This window comes from Aethalodelphis obliquidens, unplaced genomic scaffold (assembly GCF_003676395.1).
Source record: "Aethalodelphis obliquidens isolate GAN/ISIS:26980383/991018 unplaced genomic scaffold, ASM367639v1 scaffold42, whole genome shotgun sequence".
NCBI lineage: Eukaryota > Metazoa > Chordata > Mammalia > Artiodactyla > Delphinidae > Aethalodelphis > Aethalodelphis obliquidens.
The window spans coordinates 9,798,947-9,825,603 of record NW_020837986.1 but is presented as its reverse complement, the minus strand read 5'-3'; the positions used below and the strand labels follow the sequence as shown (position 1 = coordinate 9,825,603).

General features: G+C 52.2%; 1 protein-coding gene and 1 long non-coding RNA gene across 10 annotated transcripts in view; one reads left to right on the top strand and one right to left on the bottom strand.

The window, feature by feature from the left end:
- Nucleotides 1-204: 204 nt before the first annotated feature.
- On the bottom strand, nucleotides 205-16,970 carry LOC113605246 (uncharacterized). Of its 2 annotated transcripts, XR_003427122.1 has the most exons (5): nucleotides 15,193-16,970; nucleotides 14,838-14,915; nucleotides 13,876-14,200; nucleotides 10,036-10,066; nucleotides 205-3,138 (listed from the first exon to the last, which is right to left on the bottom strand). It is a non-coding gene; the product is annotated as an uncharacterized LOC113605246 (long non-coding RNA). The 2 variants fall into 2 exon arrangements; XR_003427120.1 differs by having other exon boundaries at nucleotides 14,838-16,970.
- The window catches only part of EPB41L1 (erythrocyte membrane protein band 4.1 like 1), a 127,002-nt gene continuing 106,416 nt past the window's right edge, over nucleotides 6,072-26,657 (top strand). Inside the window, exons 1-2 of one of the 8 annotated variants that reach the window (XM_027078401.1) lie at nucleotides 6,072-6,199; nucleotides 23,430-23,480. The gene's annotated coding sequence lies outside the window, so the exon portion shown is untranslated. Of the gene's footprint in view, nucleotides 6,200-23,232; nucleotides 23,481-26,657 lie in introns of those variants that run through there. The other 7 variants (XM_027078404.1, XM_027078398.1, XM_027078396.1 and 4 more) reach the window with 7 other exon arrangements.

Sequence of the window (26,657 nt, the reverse complement as noted above, 5' to 3'; positions counted from 1 at the left end):
GGGCTTTCTCTAGTTTCAGTGAGCAGGGGCTATGCTTCGTTGAGGTGAGCAGGCTTCTCACTGTGGTGGCTTCTCTTGTTGTGGAGCACGGGCTCTAGAGTGCAGGCTTCAGTAGTTGTGGAGCTCGGGCTTAGCTGCTCCGAGGCATGTGGGATCTTCCCGGACCAGGAATCGAACCCGTGTCCCCTGCACTGGCAGGCGGATTCTTAACCAGTGTGCCACCAGGGAAGTCCTAAGGTCATATTCTGAGGTTCTAGGTAGAAATGAATTTTGGGGGGATACTATTCAACCTGTGACACCATCCTTTGCGAGGCTTTTGCAAATGTCATTTCTGTTGTATATCAAATGTCCATATATGTATGGGCAGAGTGATCATTTTATAATGCAATTTCTGATGAAATGGTTATACATTTTTCACAAGATCACCTTATTTAATCCTCACAACAGTTTTATGAGGTAAGTACTACTAAAATCACTAGGTTATGCTAAGTTATGATGTGATAACAAACAACCCCCAAATCTCAGTGGCTTCCAACAAAGTTTTCTCCCTCAGATTACACAGATAGCTGTGGGGCAGCTGTGTGTTGGCTACAGCTCTGCTTTCTGCGTCTTTTCACTCTAAGGTCCAGGCTGAAGGCACAGCCCCCATCCAGGTCATGCCATTCCAGTGGCAGAGATTAAAGGTTTGATTTTAGACTAAAAACATGCAATGGTTCTTCAAGTTTCTGCCTAGAACTGGCATATATCTCTCCAGCTCAAATTCCACTGGCCAAAGTAAGTCATGTGATCAAGTCTGACATTGGTCTGGGGAAGTGTACTCCTTCCTCTGGAGTCACATGGCAACTGCCTAGAATGTGTAAGCTTACTGGGAAGGGGGAGAGCAAATAATAGGAGACAATGATATCTCTCCCAGAGGGGTTAAGTAACTTGCCCAAGGTCAAATAGCTGAGAAGGGACAGAGCCAGGATTCAAACTCAGGCAGTCTTTCTCAAATCCATAGTGCACTCCATACCTCCCTATTGCCTGCTAGATGGTGTGCAGATACATCTAAGCTTTAGCGCTTCTGCCTGTGCGTTCCTGCAGCCTGGAGTGCCCCTCTACCTCTGCATGTTCAACTTACCCTTTAAGACTCCACTGTGATCTCAACTCCTTTGTGAACTTCTCTCCTTGGAATTCGTCACCACGTACCCCCATCGCTTTTTATAAGTATATATTATTTTGTACTCACTGTCCTATCCCCTCTGAAGGGTGGGAATGCATTCTGATTTCTCACGTCTCCTCTGCCTCCGGGGTTTGCAGTATTTGGGGATGAGATGTGGGGGGGGGGGGCCTGAGCTGCAACTGGGCCGTGCTCCTGGGGACGAGAACACTTGGCCTACTTTTCCACCCTTCTAACCTAAGCTTAGCACCTGATGCTCCGGTGACTGGCAGGTCAGCTCTGCGTGACTCACTCTAAGCCTTCAGCACTGTCACCTCAAGGCCCTGGGCTGGGGGGTGTGTGGGCTGGTGGTGGTGAGTGAGGAGATGGGAGTTAACTTTCGCCTTTCAGAAATTCCTCCCTCCCCATGCCCCAGAAAAAGGACAAGTAAAAGTCCTTCTCTTAAATGGTCTGGGCAAGTACCTACCGATCAGGCCTAGGAAGACTGGGGAGGCCCTGGAAGCTGCAGGGAAGGAGGAAAGCACTGCTGGGTCATAGGAGAGGAACAGAGATCAGGAAAGAGTGTGAACTGCACATTGAAAGCCTTTACTAACTTGTCCAAGTGACTTAATTTAACCTTTCCGAGCTTCCGTTTTCCCAGCTGTACCCTAGAGACCGTACTCATCTTGCCCTCTTCCCTAAGCTGTTGTAAAAATACATAGTAAAATGTTAGAAGCCTCTAGGAATGCAGCCTTGACATCACACAGACCTGTATTGGAATCCCCTTCATAAACTATGCAACTGTGGGAAAATTGCGAATCTCCATGAGCCACGGGTGTCCTCATCTATAAAATGGGGATAATAATTAGAGCTACCTCCCAGGGTGAGAAAGCTATGTAAGTGCTTAGCACACAGTGCAATAATATTGGCTGTTTTCATATGCGTAGATGATACTTATTATTTAAGGGAAGGACCACAACCGGTGTCATTTGGGAACATTAAAAGGAGGGGAACAGAGTCTAACTTTTCCTAGAACTGATTGCTTCCCTTAGCCAAGTATGAGGTGTGGCTCAAAGGAATGAGGAAGCAGTTCATGTGGTGACAGCACACAGCACGCTGTCTTCACAGATCTTCGGGGAGGAATAGAGAGGTTAGCTGACGCTCCCCAAAGATCAGAGGTCCTTGTCCCCTGAGCCCACCCCCTACACATGCAGTCCATTGACTCCTTCTTGTCCATTCCTACCAATCTAGTCACCAAGTTCTGGGGAGGCAGCCTTTGTAATAACAATGATAGTATGAGCCTAGTGATATTGTTCCTTTGAAGTGTATAAAGGCTGTCTACTACATTTTCCCAGTTAGCCTTCATAATCTCTTTCCCATAAACAGAATCCAGAGTTAGCAGGGACTTGGAGATTATTCTGCATTTCACAGATGGGGAAACTGAAGTCCAGAGAAGGGGAGGGATTTACCCCATACTCCACAATAAGTTAATGGCAGAGGCAGAACTAAAACCTGTAGCTCCTGACTTCCAGCCCAGGGCCAGTGCTTCTGTCACCACACACCTGTCCTTGGCCTTCCATTCCCACTGCCACCTAATGGACCACTGCAGTGGTTCCTAACTGGTCCTCCCTGCCTCTGGTCCCTTCATATCAATCTGTTCTATATATACAGCCAGGTAACTGTCTGGAAGCATGGCCTTGATCTTGTCTTTCCCCTTCTAATAGAACTTGCTCATTTTTCGGTTTGAAGGGTCATCTGATTCCTAGTTCAGCCTCCAGTTGAAGACCCAATCTTTCTTTGAATACATTTATTGGCAGGGAGTTCATCACTCCCAGGGTGGTCCATTGTTTTCTTGGATCGTGTTGACTGTTAGAGATCTTTATAATAAGCTGAAGTTCTCCTCCTGGATGTCCACACACCTGAGCTGAGTGGAATTCTTTCACATCCATTTGTCAGCAAATCTGTGTTTAATATGAGCCAGGTCCTGGGTGGATTAAGTGCTGAGGGGAACAGAAAGAGGAATTAGACATGGAGAGGGGGGCTTAGGGGTTCACAGAGTTTTTAATTTTGTTTACTAGACCTAAATGATAAGAAACAAATCAAATCCCCTTTCTGTATGACAGCCCTTCAGACGTTTGGAGACAGCCACTATATCCTCCAGTGCTTTACCTTCTCAAGGATAGTTAACTCATTCACCACACAACATGGCATCCAGGTCCTCAGCATCTGGTCTCTTCTAGACTTGCTCCAGTGTGACAGTGTAGTCCTCAGAACGTGGGGCTGAGCTGAGCCCCGTGGTCCAGGTGTGATCAGCCCAGGGCAGCATAGAACCTCTAACAGAGGCTAACAGAGTTAGAACCACAGAGGCTCTGCTCCGCGGCATGTGGGATCTTCCCAGACCAGGGATTGAACCCGTGCCCCCTGCATTCGCAGGTGGATTCTTAACCACTGCGCCATCAGGGGAGTCCCTCCTCTTCTTCCTTTTTTCTTTCCTCCTTCCCTCCCTTCCTTCTTTCTTTTTTTGCAGCCACATTGCATTGTTGAGCTTGAGGTCAATTCAAACCTGTAAGTCATTTTCACCAGAACTGCTCTTAATCTGGATTCTTTCTACCCTGTATTTTGGGCACTTGTCCAATATGGCAGCCACTAGCCCCATGTGACAATTTACATTTAAAGTACTTAAAAAGAAAAAAAAGTTAAAATTTTAAAATTAATTGAAATTAAAATTTTAGTTTCTCAGTTGTAGGAGCTACATTTTAGGGGCTCAACAGCCACAGGTGGCTAGTGGCTACTACATCAGACAATGCCAATTTAGGACATTTCCATCATCCCAGAAAGTTTTGTGGGACTGCTGTGGTTTGGACTGAAGGGCAGGAGTTTACATTTATCCCTTGTGGTACCTCATCTTGTTAGTTCCAGCTCAGCTCCAAGGCTGCCGAGACCTTTTGGAAACTAATTTTGGTTTCTGGAGTGTTTGAGGGCCCTCCCAACTTCCTGATGGCTGTAGATATGATTAGCGTTTCATGCCTTATTCTGCTTCATCTAAAACCACTGATAAAAATGCCCAGCACAGCAGACAGAGCTGCAACCAAGCCCTGCACACGGCCCTCTGCACTCCAGCCTCAGTCATGCAATAGTTTAACAGATGAGCCTATATTCCAGGCCCTGTGTACTGGGTACTGGGTACACATAGCGAGACAGAAGACGGCAAGTAAAGAGTCATGCTGCGGTGGGTGCCCTAAGAATTCAAATGCCTTTGCCTCGCATTCAGGCCTGCTTCTCTCTGGCCTGTGGTAGTTAAGTGCAGGCTTGGGAATCAGCTTCCTGGGTTTGGATCCTGGCTCTGCCACTTTATAAACTATGTAATATCTTTGTGTTTCAGTTTCCTAAAAAATAACCTCCATCCCACAGTGTTGTTATAGGATTAAATGAGTTAGTGCAAGTAAAGCTCTTAGAACAGTGCCTGAAATACAGTAAGTGCTCCAAACACATTAGCTATGATTAGTTCTCATGATTAATTATAATTTTCCCCTGGACAAGCCATACTCAGTCCTGCTTTGGGGTCTCAGTGCCCTCACTTCTGCCCTCTTTTAGTTTGCGGAAGTCTTTCCAGGCCCAAACTAGGCCTGCCCTCCTTGATTTCTTATGTTCTTAGCTGCTCACCTGGCACTTAGTATCCTATACTGGAGGGGGGAATCGCAGTGAAGAACTTGAATAATTGTTGGGCTTCATCTTGGTTCTGCGCTGCCTGCTGGAGAGACCTAGGACACGCTTTCATCTATAAAATGGGGATGATCACAGCTGCTGCATAGGACCACGGTCAGGGCTAAGTGAGACAAAGTAGGTGAGAGTTCCTGCACTTAGTAGGCCTTTTCATCCAGTAAAACCTCTGAAAGTGCTTCTTCCACGTCTCTGTGTTTTATGTAGTATCTAACAAAGGAGGTCAGGCTCATTATTCCCTGCAGCTCTGGAGGGCCTGTCCCTGTCCCAGGAGCCCTGGGCAGGAATTCCCCGTTTCTTCTTCTATGTAATGTGGATACCTAATCTGTTCCCCACCTTCTCCTCGCTGCTATCTCAGGCTTGCTGACCTTGGGGTGGTTCCTACCCACCCCCCCCCAGCCTCAGTTTTTACTAGGACCTGAAGGAGCACCTATAAGGGCAGTGGTGATTTTAACTCTAATTTAGGAAAGCTCTTTACTTTGGGCGTGCCTGCGATTGTGGAGGGTGGGCGTCGGCGCCCAGAGCCAGGGTCCAGCCCTTGGGGGTCCCCTCCCCAAGGGTCCAGAGGTATCGCCACCTGAGGTGGGGTTGGAATGCGCGGCGCGGTCTTCCTCGAGCTCGGGCCGCGGGAACAATGGGAGGGCGGCGGGGAGGCGGGTGGGCGTCGGCCAGGTCAGGGCTGGAGGTGGAGGAGGCCGGCGAGCTGGGCGCCGGGCCGTGGGGTTAGCCCGGGCCACCGGGCCGAGAGCCGAGGCGTCTGGGCCAGGGAAAACCGAGGTTGGCGCTGGCTGGGACCAGGAGGGGGCGGGGGGCGGGGCCCGAGCCCACCGGGCTGGGATGGGAAGGGCGAGGGGGCCCAGGGTGGGGTCTCCTCTTCGTCGCCCCGCCGCTCGCCCCAGCCTCCGAGCTCCGCGGCGACACAGGTAGGCGCCGGCCCACGTTGGGGAGCGGGCGGCGGGTCACCAGCGCCAGGCGGGCTCGCAGGGCTCAGCCCCCTCCTTTCCTCCTCTCCCCAGGGGCCCGCGCGGCTCCTCCCTACGCGCGGCCCCGGCTCAGGCGGCGCTCCTCCGGGTTGCTCGCTCGCTCGCCCGTGGCTGCCGCGGCGGCCGGGATCGCCGCCGCTTCCTCTTGGGGAGCCGGCCGGGGCGGGGCGGAGGGGGGAGACCGGGTGAGGGAGGCGGGCGGGGAGGGGGCTGCGCCGCGGGAGGGAGGGAGCTAGCGAGCAAGCGAGCGAGCGGGGCATTTGTGCGCAGCTCAAGTGCGCCTCGGAGCCCGCCGAGCGGCCGCGGGACAGACCGACCGAGGACAGACAGCGCCCGGAAGCCGCGCCGCCGCAGCCAGGTTAGCCGCCTCCTCCAGGCCCCGGGGACCCCGCCGCGTCTGGGCTGGTGTGTGTGGGGAGGGTGATCACCGAGGGCTCCAGGCTCGGTTTCCCGTCCTCGAGCACTGACAGGCCGGCGGGCAGGCTCCGGGGGGCTGGACAGCACCGAAGCGGGGGGCGGGCGCCTGAGCCGGGAGGCGGGGAGCGGGCGCCCGAGCCGGGAGGCGGGGGGCGGGCGCCCGAGCCGGGAGCCCCGGGCCTCGGTTTGTGCGTTTCAGTGCTGGCGCGGTATGTGTGTCGGGGTCCACGTCGCCGGGTGTGTGCTGGGTGTGAGCGCGCGTGTGCCCGTGGGTCTGTGCAAGTGGATGATCGGTGTGTGCGCGCGTGCGGGTGTGCAGCGGGTGTGCATCTGTGTGTGTGTGAGAGGGTGTGTGCCCTGTGTGTCTCCGCGCGTCTGGGCTGGGCGGTGTGTGTGCGCGCGTCTATGCGTGAATGTGTTTATGAGAGGGTGTGTCTGAATGTGTAGCCGAGTGTGTGTACATTTGGATGAGGGTGTGTGCCAGTGGCTTCGCTTGTGGCTGGAACCTGTGGCGGAGTGTGTGTGTGTGCGCGCGCGCCACTGTGAGTCCCCGTGTGTGCGCGTGTGAAGGCGGGTGTGCACCCGCGTAGCCCCGCGTAGCCCCCGTGTGCGTGTGCGCGGCTTTGTCTCCGCACAGCCTGGAGGAAGGGGTGGGGGCGGCGGCCGAAGCGCTGCCGTCGCCGGGAACCGGGCACCTGGCCGGGGCAGAGGGCGGCGGCAGCGGCGGGAGCGTCCCCGCTGGGCCTAGACTCCTTGCCGGCAGGTGGGCGGCCACACCCCGGGGGCCAGAGGGAGCCGGGCTGACAGAGGGGCCCGCTGGAGCGGAGGGCGTGTCCTGCCTGGAGCCCGGGTGTGTGTGTTGGTGATGGTGGAGACAGCGGTCCCCAGGCTGGTGACCCAGTCGGTTCAGGGATCCATTTCCTGTCGTGGTGCGGGGATAGTCGGCCAGAGCCAGACTGGGCCTGGCCAGCTCAGCCGCACTCCCATCCTCACCCCTCCCAGCTCCCTAGGGTAGAGCCGCACCTTAGGTGCCCTGAAGGGAGGAGGGAGAACCACTCTCTTAAAGGGCCAGTGCCCCCCCTCCAAGGAACGCCCCCTCAGATGTCTACTTTGAGAGAGGTCTCTGGGTGTGTCTTACTCCGTTCTTCATGTATCGGTGCAGCGCATGCATTTGGAGATGTGTGCATGTGTGTGTTTCTTGTGCATTTGGGGGTGCAGATGTATTTTATCAGTGAACAGTGAATAATGCATCTCTTGAAGTCTATGTGTATGTGTTTCTTAATGAGTTTTAGTATATTTGTTTTTATGTACACATAACTGTTTGTATGTTAGTGAGTCTGTGCATGTGGGTTTGCAAGATAAGTGGCATTTTGCTGCCAACTGGAATAGGATAGAAAAATTTTGTCCAGGGCCACCCTATTTTAGAAAAACTGGGTGAAAAGGTGGTTTGGAAATTTAGCCCCCGGCTTTGTGGGTTTCAGATGCTGGTACTGAAATGTAGGTAGACTGGGATTAGACTGGATATGAGGATAGAAACCGAGACTCTTACAAGAGGAAGGAAGTGTTCTGGAAGAAGGCTATCCAAGTGTAAGAATTCACCCTCCACTTCCAGTTCTTCTTCCCTAGAACTTCACCTCCCCCTCTGCTACTCAGCTTGCCAGGATAAAGTGCACAGGATTTGGAGTGTAAAGGGAGGGAGCTGGGAGTGTGAAAGGAAGGAGGGTGGATGGGTGATAGGATTGGGGGCCAACAGCAGATTTTTGCAATTTTAAAAATGTTTCCCTACTGAAGGCAGCAGAAGCTGGGGGAAAGCTGAGCTTGCTGTCCCCTTTCCTGAATCCCTTTCCCAGGGTAGGAAAGGCTCTGGTCTGCAGCTCAGGAGCCCTGGAATTTGGTGCAGGGGTTTCCTTTGGACTTTGGTCAAACCTTTCATGTTTTTAGCTGTTCACTCAACACATTTTTATTGAGCTTCTCTTATATAAGGGTCTAAACCCCCTAAGCCTCAGTTTCCCTAGCTGAGCAGCTAGTAGGCTGGATTCTGAGACTTTGAGTCCCCTTCCCTTTCTCAGAGTGCTAGAGTTTGTCTCATTGTTACCCACATTTAGGAATCTACCCTTTTAGCTCCCAAGGATCCTGGCCATGGGCCCCACTCACCACTCCTCCTTGCCCTCGTATATTCTAGTCTAGAGCAGTGGTTCTCAAAGTATGGTCACCCCACCAGCAGCAGCAGGGTTACCTAGGATCTAGTTAGAAATACAAATTCTTGGGGCTCCCGCCAGATCTACTGAATCAATAACTCTGGGGGTGGGGCCCAGCAGTCTATGTTTTAACAAACACAGGAAATCCTGATGCACATTAGAGCTCAAGAGAGGAGCAGGCAGGGAGCTGGAACCTCCTATAGGATGAAACACCTGGAAAGCATCTCCTGCCCCCTTCCACACACACACCTGAAGTAGCTGACAGCCCTAACCTGGCAAGTAGAGGTTCTGGCTTCAAGTCCCAGGTCTTCCTTGTGATCTTGGACAAATCACGCCCTCACAAAATAATTCAATGACTTGTTGACAGCATCTGCCCTGGGCTAGGTTCTGAGCAAGGGGTTTCCCTGCTCTGCTTCGTTTCTCCATTTCTTATGTTGATTTACAAGGCCTGCCCACCTCTCTAGAAACCAGTCACTCTGGCCTTCTTTTAGTTCATCTAGGCAGCAGGAGCTCTTTTGCCTCTGGGATTTTGCACATGCTGTTCCCTCCGTCTACCACACCCTTCCCCTGCTTCTTTTTTTTTTTTTTTTTTTCAGTACGCAGGCCTCTCACTGTTGTGGCCTCTCCAGTTGCGGAGCACAGGCTCCGGACGCGCAGGCTCAGCGGCCATGGCTCACGGGCCCAGCCGCTCCGCAGCACATGGGATCTTCCCAGATCGGGGCACGAACCCGTGTCCCCTGCATCGGCAGGCGGACTCTCAACTACTGCGCCACCAGGGAAGCCCCCCCTGCTTCTTATGTTGGTTAACTCCCACTCTTCAGATTTCAGCTGAAGAATCACTTTCTCAGGGGAGCCTTCACCAACAACTCCTTTAAGATAACTCAGTTTTTCCTGTTATACCTTCTTATAGCTCCCTGTATTTCATAACACTTATGAGAGTAAGTAATTATACATGAACTTGTTAGTTGTTTGTCTCTCCTCACTGGATTGAAAATGCCATCTGGGCACAAACTTGCTTATCAGTCTTCCTAGTGCCACCACACCATGTCTGGCTTATGACTGGTGTTCAATAAATTTGTTGAATGGATGACTTTATAATATGGGAGATGGTATTAAATGATACCCTTTGTCCTCTCGAGGCCTGACATTGTAATATCTAAGCAGCTTCATACTTTTCTTTTTTGGCTGCGTCAGATTTTAGTTGCAGCACGCGGGCTTCTCTCTAGTGTGGCGTGTGGGCTCCAGAGCGCATGGGCTCTGTAGTTGCAGCACACAGGCTCTCTAGTTGTGGCGTGTGCTCGGTAGATGTGGTGCGCGGGCTTAGTTGCCCCGGGCATGTGGGATCTTAGTTCCCCAACCAGGGATCGAACCTGCGTCTCCTGAATTGGAAGGTGGATTTTTAACCACTGGACCACGAGGGACGTCCCCAGGCTTCAGACTTTGTTGAAGTAGATTCATCTGGTTTTTTTTACTGCTAAGTCGCCTGGCTATAGATTTGAGCCCCTGTTGTGTGGCCAGGCCTATGCTGGGCTCTGCTCTAGGGGAGACGGGAAAAAGCCCTCTAGGAGATACAGCCTACCTTGTTTTCTGTGTCCTCCTGGATTAAGATCCTGCAAGAATGAGAAGAGGAAGAACATTGAATAAGGAATCTAAAGATCTAGGTCCACGTCTTGTTACCTGACTGTGGGCAAGTCACTCTTCCTTTCTTGCTTGTTTCCTCTTCTGTAAAATGAGGGTATTAGGATGGATGGTGTACCTAACATTGGTTACTAGCACTGGCGCTAGAGTATGGAGCACTGTCTTCGCTACCTACTAGTTGCGTGGACTTGGGCAAGTGACTTCATGTCTTCATTTTCTCACCTGTAAAACAGGATCAGTAATAGCATCCGTTTCAAAGGGTTGTTTTGAGAGTGAAATGAAGTAACATACGTGGAATGCTCGGCACAGTGCTGAGCACATAGTAAATATTTGGTAAATGGTAGCAATTGCTACTGTTATGGCTACTCCACAGTTCAACATTCTTGAATGCCTTTATACTGGGCCCTAGGCCTACAGTGACAGAAATGAATACAACAGTGTTCCCAGGCTGAGCGCGCAGGGCAGACCTGTAAAGATGAACAATGTACAAGGTGGCAAGGTATGGCTGTTCTTGGAGGAAAATGCGGTTGGGCTGGATTTTATTTTCCAGGTAGTTGGAGCAGCATGTGCAAAGGCACCACGACTTGTTAGGGGAAATACAAATAGTTCCATGTGGTTGGAGCAGAAGGCGGTGAGGGGTGGGGACAGGTGGGGTGAGTGGCTGGAGATAAAGAGGAATTTGAGGCCAGATCTGGCACAGGCTGAAAAGCCTGGGTCCTACAGGCTGTGAAGAGTTAGGGAAGAAGATTAAGCTAGCCAGGAAGGATCGGATTTGCATTTCAAAACCACAGCTCTCCAGGTGGTGGTAGAGGCTGGCCTGGGTGGAGGGGGAGGATGGTCCATCTGGAGTCGGGGCTCAAAGGGTGCTTATGTGCATGATGGAAGGGCCCAGTGGGATGGCTAGACACCTGGGACATGGAAGAAGCCCAGTTGATGGACTTCAGGCCAGCCTGAACCAAGGAAGTGAAGGAGAGATGAGAAGGACTCCTCCATGGGCCCCAGGACTCCATTAACCTCCAAGGCTGCCTAATGAGTGGGAATCTGAAAAATGGAATTTAAGAGTCTCAGGTCTGCTGCTCAATGGACTCACTGTGTATTAATTTCCTAGGGCTGCTTATTGAAATACCACAATCTGGGTGTCTTTAAAAAGCAGAAATTTATTCTCTCGCAGTGTGGAGCTAGAAGTCAGAAAGCAGGGTGTTGGCAATGTTGGTTCCCTCTGAAAGCTCTGAGGTGGGTGGCAGGGGCATCTGTTCTGTGCCCCTCTCCTAGCTTCTGGTGGCGGCCAGTAATCCTTGGAGCTCCTTAGCTTGCAGCTGCATCTGCCTCTGTTGTCACGTGGCTTTCTTCCCTTTCTCTGGTGTGTCTCTGTGTCATCTCTTCTTCTAAGGACACCAGTCATCTTGGGTTTAGGACCCACCCGTATCCAGCATGACCTCATTTTATTTTAACTCATTGCTTCCGCAAAGACTCTATTTCCAAATAAGGTCACATTCTGAGCGTCTGTGTAGACGTGAATTTGGGGGGACACTATTCAACTAAGTACATACAGGAAGATGGAAAAGACTGCAGGTCTTGGAGTCCCACAAGCCCAGGTCCCAATCCAGGCTTTGCAATGGAGCAGCCATGAGGCTTTTTCTCAGCCTCAGTGTCCTCTTCTCTGAAACGGGGACAGTAGCACCTGCAGTGCCGGGTTGTGGTGGTGACACTTGGTCAAGATAACAGATATGAGTGAGCCTAGTGAGGTGACGCACAGCAGGCACCCCGTAATTACTGCTTCTGCTTTGACTCCCCCTTCTCTACACTTAGTAGCCTGGACAAGCCACTTAAATCTTTTTTTTTTTTAATTAGTTTATTTATTTTTGGCTGTGTTGGGTCTTCGTTGCTATGTGCAGGCTTTCTCTAGTTGTGGCGAGTGGGGGCTACTCTTTGTTGCGGTGTGCAGGCTTCTCATTGTGGTGGCTTCTCTTGTTGCGGAGCATGGGCTCTAGGCGTGCGGGCTTCAGTAGTTGCAGCACATGGGCTCAGTAGTTGTGGCTCACGGGCTCTAGAGCGCAGGCTCAGTAGTTGTGGTGCACGGGCTTAGTTGCTCCGCGGCATGTGGGATCTTCCCGGACCAGGGCTCGAACCTGTGTCCCCTGCATTGGCAGGCAGATTCTTAACCACTGCGCCACCAGGGAAGTCACAAGCCACTTAAATCTTGCTTCACTTTCCTTATCTGCCAAATATGAATAATCATCGTCCAGCTCTACTTAAGTCACCAGATTGTGAATCCCAGGGGATAATGACAAAGCTCTTTGTAAACTGCTTTAGAGTTTGTGGCTGTGTTTTTAAATTATAATCGTCATCTTCATAATAACCCTTGGCCATTGCCACATCCACGGCACTCTCAGCAGAGCCCAGCTCGGCACACTCCTCTTCTGCGGCAAGTACTCTTTGCCCCTTTGTGCTCCAAGGTATCCTACCAGCAGGATAGCTGCTGTCGGAGTTGGGAGAACCTTAGAGAAACTCCTCGTCCTCCGTTGCCCTCATTAGCCAGAGGAAGGAAACATGCTCTGAGGGAAGTGACACCCCTCAGGTCACACAGCTGGTCAGTGGCAATCGGAACACCTCATTTGTGGTTCCTGTTTAGAGTCTGAACGGTGCTGTTTCCCTAGTCGCAACTTCAGCCTCCGAAGCAGGACCTTGGGGCAGGTAGAGGCCTGGAGAGGGCTCCGCATGGGACCCGGAGGTGGGGACCCAGTGGGGGGAGTCCTGCTGAGTCAGGATCAGAATCCACAAGGGGGTCCCTGAGTCCTAAGTGAGCGAGTAGTGCCTCTGCAGGCTGAATGGGCAAGTGGTTTTGTTCTCAGCCCGGCTCTGGCCGTCTCTGCCTGCTCCAGGGGAGGAGGCCGTCATGGGCAGGCAGCAGCCGCGTGGGGAGCCAGAACCTGGAGGTAACCCAAGGCTTCAGTGTCCCTGCTGACAGCCAGGGCGGTGCTTCTCAGCAGACTGTGTCCCTTTAAGCCTTGCCTTGGCGGGCCTGGGGAGGCTCCGGGAAGGAGAGAAGGCTTATCCTGTGTTGGCAGCTTCCCTGAGGTCACCTTCCTTTCCCCCAAGCTGGGGAAGCCAGGCCGCCCCCCCCTCGATTTTCCTTTCCCTTCCTCCCTCCTCTTCTCCGTCTTCTTTCTCTCCCTTCCCCTACCTCCCCCTCCTCTCTCTCCCCATCATCTCTCTGGGTTAAAGCTCTAAAGATAAAGCCTCCAGACCCAGTTCCGGTGGGTGGTTTGGGGGTTGCTTGAGGCCACCTAAGAATTAGAAAGCCTAGAGTCTTCCTCGTCAGAGGCTCGCTCTGGTGACTGATAAACAAGTGCTTACGTTTATTGGCTCACCATGTGCCAGGCCCTGTGCTCAGTGGTTTATGCGCCTTACGTCTTTTAATCCTTGCAACTACCCAGTGAGGCAGAGATTACGGTCCCCACTTTATTAAAGGAGGCTAAATAACTTGCCCAAGGCCTACCCAGTCCTCAGCCAGCAAGTGGCACAGTTGGATTTAAAGCCAGATCTAGCCAAAGCCCACAGGTGGTCTGGAGTCTTTCCTATACTGCCCCGGATGGAGGCTGTGACAACGTTTAGGGGTCCACAGAGGGATGCACACTTGCTCAAATTTGGAGAACAGATTCTTGGCTCAGAGAGTGGGGTCTCCTGCTTCCTAAACCTATGCTGTCACCCCATCAGGGACTGGCCTTCCTACCAGGAAGGACAAGGCTCTGAGCCCCTCTGGTTCTAGGCAGCTGCCCACCTGTTGGAGAGATGCTGCGTCAAGAGCAGGTAACAGGGCAGGACTGCAGGCGCTTGGCTTTTTCTTTAGATGTTGTTTTGTCACTGGCCACCTCAGTTCTTCATTGATTATCTTGAGTCTCCCAATTAAATGAGCTTATCATCTGCAAAGCATGATAGTTTTATCTCCTCAGAAGGGTGCTTGGGGGCTTGGAGGTCCTCTGTCAGGCTCGGTGATGGAGGGGAGGGAGGCAGAGGCTGCAGCCAGGAAACGGAGATTCAGGAGCAGAGTTGTGTAGAAAGGAAAAGGAAGGGAGCCGGACCTGGCTGAGGGCTGGAGTGAGAGTCTGGAGAGAGGAAAAGAGCCTTTAGGCTGGGGTTGATAGGAACCCTCCTCCCGCCCCAAGTGCAGCCCAGGAGTCCGGACTCTCTCCCAGGCAGGGCTGCTGATCTCAGAACGTCAATTCAGAACCTAGCCAGCTGCAGTCAGCTTGCTGGGCCTCCTCTCACCCTCACCACGACCATGACCATGACCAGGGCCAGCTTGAGCAGGTGGCTCAACCAGAAGGGACCTTGATTAATGAGCAGTGGCTTTAAAACTTCTAGCCACAGAGCCCTCTCTATGTTCAATCTGTGAACCAGCTAAAAGGAGAGCGGCTGAGCACCACGTGGTGGGGGCCCTGGAATCAGCCTGTTTTAATAGGTTCCAGTCGAGGTGACTGGGACACAGAGGGTTCTCAGACTGCCCTCGGGGAACGCTGGTCTCAGATGTTTGTGAACTTCCAAAACGGCATGCACAATTCTCAGAGTGTTCCCTGTCCTTGGGAAAGGATCCACAGGCACCACGTGAGTCTCTGAGTCACGACCCAGAAAAGTTCAGAACTGCCGACTTCAGGGCTGTTTTGTTGAGTGGGAGCCTAATGACTGGAGAAGGTCGCTGGGGGGTCATGGCAGAGTGAAGCATTGAAGGCAGATTTCTCCTACCTCTCAGCACATGGCTGGTTCTGCTGCGAAGGGACTGCGAACCGGTCTCTTCCCCTATCTGGGCCTCAGTTTTCCCAGCTGTAAAAATGAGGGTTGGACAGGATAAGCCCAAGGTCCCACGCAGCTTTGATCTGTAGTTCTGGAAGCCAGGTCTCCTGCTGCCCAATTCACAGTCTTTGCCCCTTTCCTTGTTTCCTCCCCAGCATCACCCACTTCTGGTGGGGCCACTTCCTCCCTTTAGCATCTCCCATCTTGAGAGAGTCTGTACAGAGCCTGGATTCTAGCCCCTTGAGCCCCTTCTGGCAGACCATGCGCCGAGGCACTCAGCACTCTCTCCCTTTCCACGCCCGCTTACCAGAATGAATCAGCTGCCTGGGAGTCTGGGGACGCTCATGGTGGCCTCTCTTCATGGCCAGACACCTGGGACCAGTGCCAAGGGGAGGGGCTTGGAGAATGCATTTGCTGTGGCTCCTGGGACACACCCAGTGCTTACCTGTGTCTTTGCCTCAACTTCCTGGGTTCATCTCTGCCAGGAATGCCACACCCCGTCCTTCCCCAGTCACTGTTGAAATCCTGCCTGCCTTGTCAAGGCTCAGCTCAGATGCCAACCTCTGTCCCCCAAAGCCTTGTGAGCCCTCCCGTCCCCAACCCCACAGGGAGATTTGTCTTGCTGTCCTCTGCATTCCCTTAGCACCTTATCGGGTCTCCTCTGGGGACAAGTTCTGCTTGCTCTTGACTTTATCCTGGGACGTGGCTTGTCTCTCTTGCTAGATTGTGAGTTCCAGATGTCTCATGTAATATTCTGTGCTCCCAGCACCTAGCATAGGGCTTTGTACAGAGTAGGTACCTAATAGAAGGTTGTGAAGTTTTATTTATGGAATCTGCCTCTGGCCCTGGGCTGGGCTGGTTTCTATGGGACCCCCATAGCCCCATCACTGGCAGGTCACAGCTTCTCACATATCCCCTCCTTTATGTGTGGATTGGAGGGAGGCCAAGTAGGGCGGTGGATAAGAACTTAAATTCCAGTCTTATGACTGCCATCTCCTGGCTATGTGACCTTGGGCAAATCATTTCACCTCTCTGAGCCTCAATTTCCTCAGTTGAAGACAAAGGGGTAGGAATGACAAGTCTATGGGGGGCTTGGGAGGATGAACTGAAATGATACCTGTAAAATGCTGAGATCTGAGCATTGTAAAGAATGAATGGTCAATAAGCAATTATAATTCATTATTTTTCAGGTAATGGTTATTATCGTTGTTTTAGCAGGCACCTACTGTGTTCTCACGGTGCTGGGGGGCAAGGGTGAGGGACAGAGACAAATAATTGCAGGAGTTCCTTGGTCTGCAGGGTCTTAAGGTCACATAGGGCTGGTAAGCCTCTTCTCTGGGGAGCAGTGTCTGGGAGAGACATGGCTGAGTGACTTGAGGAGTGAGTGATCAGTGTAGACTCCGTGCTGGAGGTTTGAGCTGGATGGGCAAGAAGTGGGAGGGGGCCATGGGGAGCAGGGAGACAGGTATTCCCTGTGGAGATAAAGGAGGCGAGCGCCAGGCCGGGCATGGGAAAGTGGGGCGCATTCTTGGAGCGATGCGGGCAGGATGCAGGAAAGGGCAGAGTGGAAGCCGAGGCAGCTCTAGAACCTCCACTTAGAAGGGCCTTAGGGTCAGCACCCCAGATGGAGGGGGAGCTTCAAGCCTTGTTTCACCAAGAAGAAATTGGGGGAATGGTAGCTCATGATGCCGCTACTGAGAACGACAGAGAGAAGACTGGAAAGGTGGGGCAGAAATAAAAAGCTGGGGATTTATGGTGGAGGTAGGAGAGCCCAGTGAGCCCTCAGGGCCTTTGTCCCTCTGCCCAGGCTTGAGCTGAGAATGCTCAGGGGTGAGCTGTAGCTCCGGGCGTCTGCGGGCCTGTTCTCGGAGTCTTTCTCGTAATATCAAGGCTGCCTGTTTCCCTGGCCAGGATCTGAACTCTGGTCTGTCTGAAGTTAAAACGCAAACTGATCCCAGAAATGTCAGAATCTCTAAATATCTGGAGAAGCGATCTCTTAATCCACGCCCCCTCACCACCACATTACACAGATGGGAAGCAGAGGTCCAGAAGCGGGAGGCCCCGCCCAAGGACGCAGAGTGAACGGGCCACAGTGAGTTTTGCTCCAGCCTGGTGTGGGCTTTTGTCGTTTGTAGGCCTGGGTTAGGGGAAGAGGGTGAGGAGGGGGCCCGAGGAGGGGGCCCAAGGAGGGGTGTAAATGACAAACAAATGCCAAATTAGGAGCCGTCGGTTGCCAGGGTGTGTGTGTGATCCCAGGTGAGTAGGATGTGAGTGGGCTGGAGCCGTCATCATCCCGGGCTTTCCTTCCCGGAAAGGAAAAAGGGCCATATAGGTGGGATCCAGGGGAATATTGGGATGTGGGGGAGTTCAGGGGGTGGCCTGAGAAGAGGAGGCTGTTGCCAAGCAGCGAGAGACAAGACTATATTACAGCGGCACAGAGCATCCCAGCCTCTTGGGCCTGGCCTTGTACAGCCCTGTAGGTGATACCGTAGTGTTATCTGTCACCCCTTGTTTATGGGGAAGAATGAGGGCTGCAAAGGTCACAGCTAGGAAGAGCAGCGCCAGGGCTGGGGGACTTCAAAGCCATTTCCTGGCATGTCCTGGGTGGCTGCCCTCCTGGTTCTCAGCCCAGCTTGGTCTCAGCAAGGACCCAGGACAAGTGAACTTTTGCCTTCCTTCATTTCTCCTCCATCACTCCACCCCCTTATTTGTTAATTAGAAATATTTATTGAGCACCTACTATGTGCCAGGAGCTGTCTGTGACCTTATAGAACTTATGCTGTCACCCCTTAGCTGCCCCACACTGGTAGGTTGGGACCAGAAGGAGGAAGTGGGTTGCTTCACTAAACACCCCTTTCTCCCTTCACACCAAGCCCTTCCCCTCTATCCCCGTCCAAGTCCATCTACCCCAGATGGGACTTTTTTTTAAAATTTTTTATTTTTTTGCTGTACGCGGGCCTCTCACTGTTGTGGCCTCTCCCGTTGCGGAGCACGGGCTCCGGAGCGCAGGCTCAGCGGCCATGGCTCACGGGCCCAGCTGCTCCGCGGCATGTGGGATCTTCCCGGACCAGGGCACGAACCCGTGTCCCCTGCATCGGCAGGCGGACTCTCAACCACTGAGCCACCAGGGAAGCCCCAGATGGTACTTTTTGCTGGAACTGCCTCCTGCTGAAATGGAAACCAATCAGAGTTAATTGTTAAACCTAATAACTGGCGAGAGTTTCACCTGGTTAGGCTGCAGGGAGAGGGCTGACTGCTAGCTGTGCCCCCCAGGAGAGGGGTGGAGCTGCCCAGGTTTTTCTGGCCTATACCTGCCACCCTGTCCCTACTCTGGAATCTGCCGCCAGGGCCTGCTCCTCCCCTCCTCCCCGGGGGGTGAGAGGTGGACTGCCCCTTGGATCCTTTCCCTTGACTCCAGCTGAGGTGACCCTGGGAGGTGAGTACAGGCTCTGGCCCTAGTCCAGGGGCCTCTGGGTGAGTGTTCTTGGGCGAGATGTGGGGGAGGGCATGGCGCCGAGCCTAGGAGACCCAACCCAGAGGGCAGGCAGCCAGTGAACCTTGCTGGCTTTGCCTCCTGCTGGGTAGGGGTGGGGAGGGTTGGGAATTGTACCCTAGCGGCCTAAGCCCTGTGTGCAGGACCGTCACCCAGTGCAGCCCATGCCACTTCCTTCCCTTTCCCCTCTTCACTGGTTATCCTGTTAGGGGCCATTCTTTGCCATTTAGACTGGGACAGGAGGGAATTTAGTGGCAAAGGCTAGAAGCCTGAGCCCCAGACCGGGCCCCTGCCAAGCTTTAGGGACAGAGCTTAGGCTTCCAAGTCAGACAGGCTGTGGGTCAAACCTGGGGGACCTTGGAGTGATGGCCCATCTCTCGGAGCCATAGTGCCATCTGAGCAATGGGTACTCTGTCCCTTTGTCACCCGCGCTGTAAGTATAAAGGCACCAGAGGTCGATATTAATATCAGGCTCCGTAGGGGGTTGGAATAAGTAGACACCATTCTATTGACATTCAACTTTATTTTGGGAGGCCTAGCTCTGGCTTAGGGCCAAGGAGGCCACCAGTCCCGCCCTCTAGGACTTGACTGTTAGAGCTGCCCCATACGGTAGCCACCAGCCACGTGAGACTACTGAGCACTTGGAATGTGGCTGGTGTCACCGAGGAACTGAATTTGTAATCTTATTTAATTTTAGTTAATTTAAAAATTAAAAAGAATATTCCAGTTATTGGAAAACTTCTGTGTATGTTTGTGAACTTAGATTTGTGCACTTTTTCAATTGTCAAGGCTAAGACACTGTAAATATCTGATGAAAATTTAGTGTGAGAATCGAGATGTGCTGTAAGCGTAAGGTGTACACTGGATTTAGAAGACTTAGTATGAAAAAAAAGATTGTAAAATATTTCAGTAATACTTTTGGATTTTTTCTTTTTTAGTGGGGGTGGGTCTCAAGGCTTGTGGGATCTTAGTTCCCCAACCAGGGACTGAACCTGGGCCCCCAGCAGTGGAAGCGCAGAGTCCTAACCACTGGACTGCCAGGGAATTCCCTCAATAATACTTTTGATATTGATGACATGTTAAATAAATATACTATTAGGGCTTCCTTGGTGGCGCAGTGGTTGAGAGTCCGCCTGCTGATGCAGGGGACGCGGGTTCGTGCCCCGGTCCGGGAGGATCCCACATGCCGCAGAGCCGCTGGGCCCGTGAGCCATGGCCGCTGAGCCTGCACGTCCGGAGCCTGTGCTCCGCAACGGGAGAGGCCACAACAGTGAGAGGCCCGCGTACCGCAAAAAAAAATAAATAAATAAATAAATAAATATACTATTAAAATTAATTTCACCCACTCCTTTGTACTCTTTTAAATGTGGCTACTGGAAACTTTTAAATTACATATTTGGCTTGTATTATGTTTTGATTGGACAGCTCTGTTCTACCCTAAGTTGAGTTGGACACATTTGAATAATCATACAAGAAAATAGAGCCTAGTTATTCGGGGAGGTTTGGGGGTGAAGGTGAAGTCGAGATATTCCCCCACTCACCACCCCCCATACCTGGGCCACACTCCATGGTGGAATGTTACGCAGAATAACTCCATAGCCTCAAAGATAAGATCAGGGCTTCTGGTGTCAGATGAAGAGCCCCTGTCTGGGTGGCCATGCTATGCACTTGCTCTGTGGGTGACCTTAGGCAAGTCACTTCACTTTGCTGAACCTTAGTCTATCATCTGTAAATCTAGGCTAAGGGTGGGATTTATCTCGTTGATGGAGGGGATCACCTGAGATATAATCCAAGTGCACGCTTAGCACAGTGCCTGCACATTTGCACGGCAGAGTCTTAGCTGTGGCAGTGGTGACTACTACTCCTGGTTGTGGGAGTTGTTGCTAGTGCTGTTGCATCTATCAGCTTGGATTCAGTTATTCCATTTGTCCAAATGGGACATGGGTCAGAGGGAAAGGAGGAGTTAAAAGAGATTGAGGGTGGGAGCTGGGGTGGGGATTGCTTGCCTTTAGGGGTAGCTCCTTGGATCTTCTGGTTCTGTAGGTGATCAGGCAAAGATGTGTGCCCATTTTATAGATGAGGAAGGTGAGGCCTGTTGAGGGGAAGTGACCTGGCTATATAGCCAGAACCTGAATGCAGGACTTCCCATGCCTATTGTAGGAATATTGGAGCCAGCGTTAAGAGTCCCCCTCTGGGGCTTGTGAGAGCAGGGCCTGACCAGGAGTCTGGCGCTTATGAGAAATGGTTATGAATAGTCTTCTATAACTGCAAGGGATCTCGACACCATTCAGTACAACTGTCTCATTCTTGAGTTGAAGAAACAGAGACCTGAGTGTGTGTATGTGTGTGTGTGACCTCCCTAGGATCAGCCAGCAAGTTGGTGGCCAAGCTGGAACTGTTTCTGTTTGTTTAGATCCAGCCCTCAGCTCGGCCCTGGCGGGACGGATGGCCCTGCTTGTCAGCCCCTCCTCTCCTGCCCAGTCCCCAGTGAGCGCTGAGAAAGAGGCTTTTGTTTCACCCGCTCCTTCTGGTTTCCTCTCAAGGTAGCTTCACCACCACCCTCACTCCATCTGCCCAGATTTGCATTTGTCCCTGTTCCAGGTTTAAAGGGCCCAGAAATCTGAAGCTTCTCCACACACATCTACTTTCTGGATAGCCGTAGGGGAGACCAGGGGATTTTTCATCAAGAAGGCCTAGGTTCAAATCCCTCTTCTACCATGAATTCCCTCTGTGGCTCTGGTCAAGTCACTTGTAATTTTTTCGTCTCAACATCTTCATCTAAAAAAGAGGAACCCAGGGGCTTCCCGGGTGGTGCAGTGGTTAAGAATCCACCTGCCAATGCAGGGGACACAGGTTTGAGCCCTGGACCGGGAAGATCCCACATGCTGCGGAGCAACTAAGCCTGTGCACTACAACTACTGAGCCTGCGCTCTAGAGCCCACGAGCCACAACTACTGAGGCTGCACGCCACAACTACGGAAGCCCGTGTGCCTAGAGCCCGTGCTCCGCAACAAGATAAGCCACCGCAATGAGAAGCCCACGCACCGCAACGAAGAGTAGCCCCCGCTCGCTGCAACTGGAGAAAAGCCTGCACACAGCAACAAAGACCCAACACAGCCAAAAATAAAATAAATAAAATTTTAAAATAAATAAATAATAAAAAAAGAGGAACCCAAATGGTTAGCATATAACCTGGCAGTTAAGACCCTGAGCTCTGGGTCTCACCCCTGTGCTGATTCTCTAATGATCTTCAGTGAGTCATTTCAACTCCTTGGGTCCCAGTGTCCACATCCGTAAATGGCGACTCCTCCTGGATTGTTGTGATAAGGAACTGTGCTGAGTTCTCCACATGTAGTGTCTCATTTAATCCTCCCGTTAGCCCTGGAAGCAGACACTATGACTCCTTTCCAAATGAGGAAACCGAGGCTCAGAGAAGTGAGGTGACTTGCCCCAGGCCACTTTGCTAGAAAGAGGTGGGGGCAGAATTCAAACCGGTCTGCATGGCTGCAGAGCCCCAGCTTAAACCACTGTCCTGCACTGCCTCCCAGGTCCCTCGGTACCTGGCCCCCAGGGTGAGCCTGGGCTCTGGGAAACAGTGGATGGGGAACCAGGTCGTAAGCCGCTGGGTGATGGATGTTACAGCTGCAGTGACAATGTCCTGAGGCCCCTGCCGGCCTCTGGAGCGGGGGCAGGAACAAGTTGCTCGGGCACACAGCTTCTGCTTCTGCTGTTCCAAGCTCAGCCCAGGTGGTCTTCCTATTTGCTCAGTTCTTGTGTTCTACGTGAAGCGGAAATACTTCATCTCACCTGGAGATAACTGTTCTAAGTGTGTGACTCCAGGGGCCCTGAGGATGCTCCCTCCAACGATCCTGCCCACTGTGTACTAGGCCAGGCCTGCAGTTGGGGCTTAAAGATGATTGAAAAGGGGCTTAAATACTCTGTGAGTGAATTAGACCAGAACAGAACATTAATGCTAAAAAGACCTTAGGGACCCCTGAGTCCAACCATGTTTATTTTATTTTTAAATTTTTTTTAAATTTATTTTTTGGCTGCATTGGGCCTTTGTTGCTACGGGCCGGCTTTCTCTAGTTGCGGCGAGCAGGGGCTACTCTTCGTTGTGGTGTGTGGGCTTCTCATTGCGGTGGCTTCTCTTGTTGAGGAGCACGGGCTCTAGGTGCGTGGGCTTCAGTAGTTGCAGCACGCGAGCTCAGTAGTTGTGGCACATGGGCCCTAGAGCATGCGGGCTTCAGTAGTTGTGGAGGTGGGCTCAGTAGTTGTGGTTCATGGGCTCTAGAGCGCAGACTCAGTAGCTGGGGTGCATCGGGCTTAGCTGCTCTGCAGCATGTGGGATCTTCCCAGACCAGGGATTGAACCCATGTCCTCTGCACTGGCAGGTGGATTCTTAACCACTGTGCCACCAGGGAAGTCCCCAACCATGTTTATTTGACAGATGGGGAAACTGAGTTAAGGATAGGCCAGGTTGAGAGAACAATGGGTGTGGCTCGTCCTGGGTGCTGGAGACCAGGGGACTGACATGAAACAGGCACCTGAGAGGTTGGCAGACCTCTCTCTCCCTTATCCCCCCAGATCTGGTCCACCGCCGAAGTCTGGAGATACCACCGCTCAAAAGAGCTCTGGAATCCATCCACCTCATCCGAGCTCTGCTGTCCCCACCCCAGCCTGGGCCCTTGTCACATGTCCCCAGACAGCCACAACAGCCTCCTAACTCACATGCCTAAAGCTACTCTTGCCTGTTTCCAGTCCATTCTCGACCCTACAGGTCAATGGTTTCTCATTGCTCTTAGACTCAGGACTGAATTCTTTACCTCGGCCTCCAAGGCCCTTCATGGCCTGGCCCCTCCTGGCCGCTCCAGTTTCATATTTGTTACTTTCCCTTTTGCTCTGCATTGTCACACAGGCCTTTCTGTGTAACAGGTTCAGCAACTTCCCAAAGGTTCCTCGGAGAGTCAAATGCCAGCCTCTCAGTTTCCAGCTCCACGCTGGGTCCACGAACTCAGTTCGGAGGTGCTAACACCGTTTCCTCCTTCCAGGTGCCTGACCGCCGTCCTTACCCCCAGGGAGCCGGTGTGGTCGCAGCAGGGGTGAGTGTTACAGAGGCTCAGCCTCATCCTGGCTCTTTTGCTCGGGTTGGACAAATTTGGTCTTTCAGCCCTCAGGCTGTTTTAATATATTTTACTGCTGGGGAGGCGAGAGGATTTGTCTAGGCCACAGATTCCTGGTGGGTTTGAAAAAGCGGGGCGGTGCTGAGGGTCATCTCTGGTGTTGGCTTGTTTTGAGGAGGGACTGCAGTGGGTATTCATTAAGCACCTCTGTGCTAGGCAGCATGCTTTGCCCAAATTGCTGATCTGTCCACCACGGCTGGGGACGGGTGGCCTCGGACCTGGAAGCCGGATCTGCTGACTTGCAGACCTTGTTTTCTTTTGCTTAACCACTGTGAGGTTGTAGACTAGATTCAGAAGAGGGTGTTTTCGTTCTGTTCTGCCACTGACTCCTGCGTGACCTGGGGCAGCCACGTCCCTCTCTGTTGGCCTCAGGGTCATATATACATTGTCAGGGCGGGGAGGTGGGCTCAGAGTAAATGAGTTGCTTTCAGACTTTCCAGCAGTGAAATCCCCTTTTCAAATGAACCCCAGAGAATCTCAGTGTACAAAACAATAGAGGGGTGGGATTGCAGCCGTGGTCGAAGTTGGGGTGGGCCGGGGGACTCTAATTGGCTAAGTCCACAGCACCAGCAGCCCTCAGACAATGACGGAAACCCGTCCTGGGCTCTGTGCAAGACACTTTGCAAACTGCTGGCCTGGGACATGTCAGAGCCCCTTTCCACCTCCCAGGTTCCGTGACACTGGCAGGGTGAGGGTGTGGAGAGGGAACTGGGCCAATGAAGTTATACTGATTGGGAAATTGTGAAGTATTATGCAAATGTCATTGTGGGGTTACTAGTAAAGCACAACTGCCAGGGCTGTGATGTTGTCATTCTAGAATCCTCTGGTTTTTACTGTTGATTAGATGTGAGGCACCTCTGTACCTAGGGGAACTCTCCTGTGTGTGTGCGTATGTGTGTGTGTATGTGTAGGGAGCAGAGGCTATGGGCGCTGAGGTGGGGCTGAGCCAGGCCAGGGCAGGTAGAACAGATGCCTAACAGAGCTGGGAGCATGTTGCTCCCGGGGGTGGTAGGGACAGAGGTGCTTTAACGCCAGTTTAAAGGAGAGATTTGACTCTTTCCTGCCAGCGCATGGGCCCCACAGAGATCTCTGGGCAGGAAGCACTGCGAACAAGGAATCCTCTGTCCACAGTCACAGAACAGCCAGGACAGAGGAGGTGGATTAGGAGTTCCCAGGAGGGGGCCTGCCAGGCTTTCCCTGACGTTTGGGCAAATGGGTGGGGAGAAGGGGAACTGAGTGTATGTGTACATGGTAGGGGGAAGGTCGCGGTCGGTTCATACATTTATTCCACAAGTTCCTTGAGCTTCTGGAGCGCTCCCAGGAGCCAGGCTCAGAGGCAGGCAGCTCTGCAGGAGTCAGAGCTGAGAAAGGTGAGACTCTAGATATTAACTACCATCAGTTTACCGGAGGAGACAGGAAATGTGAGAGATGATAGATTTTCACAGGCAGCCTGGTGCAGTGGCGTTCGTTTGGCCTGCGAGTCCAGAGCCCTGAAGTGCGTGCTCTGACGCTGACGTGCTCTGTGGCCGCGGCCTCATCGTTTCCCCTTTCTGGGCCTCAGTTTTCTTTTTTGGAGAATGCGGGTAGACACAGCAGTCTTGGTTACTTCTTAATACTCTTCTGAGTGTCCGTTAGAATAAGGTATTTCAGATCTCTGGGGGCAGCAGAATCCCGATACGTACGCATTCGCGACAGAACTGCTGTGGTTGAATTCGCAGCAATTTACACAGAATCTTGTTGCCCTCCTTACTGCCCTTTGTTCTGTGGGTGTTTTTGGAGGTGCCTCTGCAGATTCCCAGGGCTCTGGGAAGCAGTGTGTGAAGGCCATTGGGTCAGGATGATTCTTTAGAACATGCTTTGCGGACTGTCCTTTGCAGCCCAGATGACAGGGATTGTGCTGGAACACACAGGAGCAGTCATAATGCTGCCTCTGCCCTGCCCTGCCCATGGCCAGCACAGACTAAGTCTTGGTCAGAGCCTGTATAATTGGGCCTGGATTGTTCAGAAACAAATGACAAAAACTCTATTCAAAGTGGCTTTGAACTTCAAAGTGGACTTCAGTGGATCCTGGGGCAGTTCATAGAACTGAAGGATGAAGAATCAGATAGACTCTCCATCTCTCTCCCATCACGGCTTGTCTCTCCTCTCTGCCCTTATGAGGAACTGGCTGTCCACTGCCGCAGCTTAGCAGCCCAAACAGAAAGAGGGAACTATTTTTCTTCTAGGATCTATATATCAACCCAAGGGAAGGACTCTGATTGGTTCAATCATTGTTGCTGGGGATAGGGACGTTCCCTATACTGGCCCGGCCTGGGTCAATTGTCTGCCTGTGTGGCAAATGGAGGAGCAGAGCTAACACCAGAAGAAGGGGGAGTGGACAGAGCCATGAGAACATATGCACATGTTAGCGGAATCTTGGGTTATAGGAGAATGAGTAGCTTATAGGCCTGCAAAGCACCATAACTCCTCTCTTCAGTAATAGTAATACAAATATCAACAATGATAACAATAGGTAATGTTTATTGAATTACTCTCTCTGTGCTGAGCATGGTCTATTGTTTTTCATGTATTATTTCATTTAATCCTCATGACAATCCTTTGGGTAGGTGCCATTACTCTCCCCATTTTATAGATGGGAAAACCGAGGCATAGCTAGTGAAGGTCACACACTGAGTAAGCGGAGAAGCTGGGGTTCAAGTCCAAGGAGTCTGTCTTCAGAGCTCACGCTCTGATCACTACGTCTACTGCCTCCGGTCAGCAGTTCAAGTGGATCCTACATCGACTTGCATGCTGCTCCGTGACACGGAGCTCATGATCTGCAGAGACAGCCCAGGCCCAGGTTATTCTGCTCTGGGAGTAGAGAAAGTCTTCCTTGTGTTGCACGCAGATCCACCTCCATAGATATCCATTCATCTGTTGTGTATCTCTGTGGTAGGCTTTTCAGGAGATGTAAAGAAAACTCATCTGTGGGACTTCCCTGGTGGCACAGTGGATAAGACTCCATGCTCCCAATGTGGGGGGCCTGGGTTCGACCCCTGGTCAGGGAACTAGATCCCACATGCATGATGCAACTAAGAGTTTGCATGCCACAGCTAA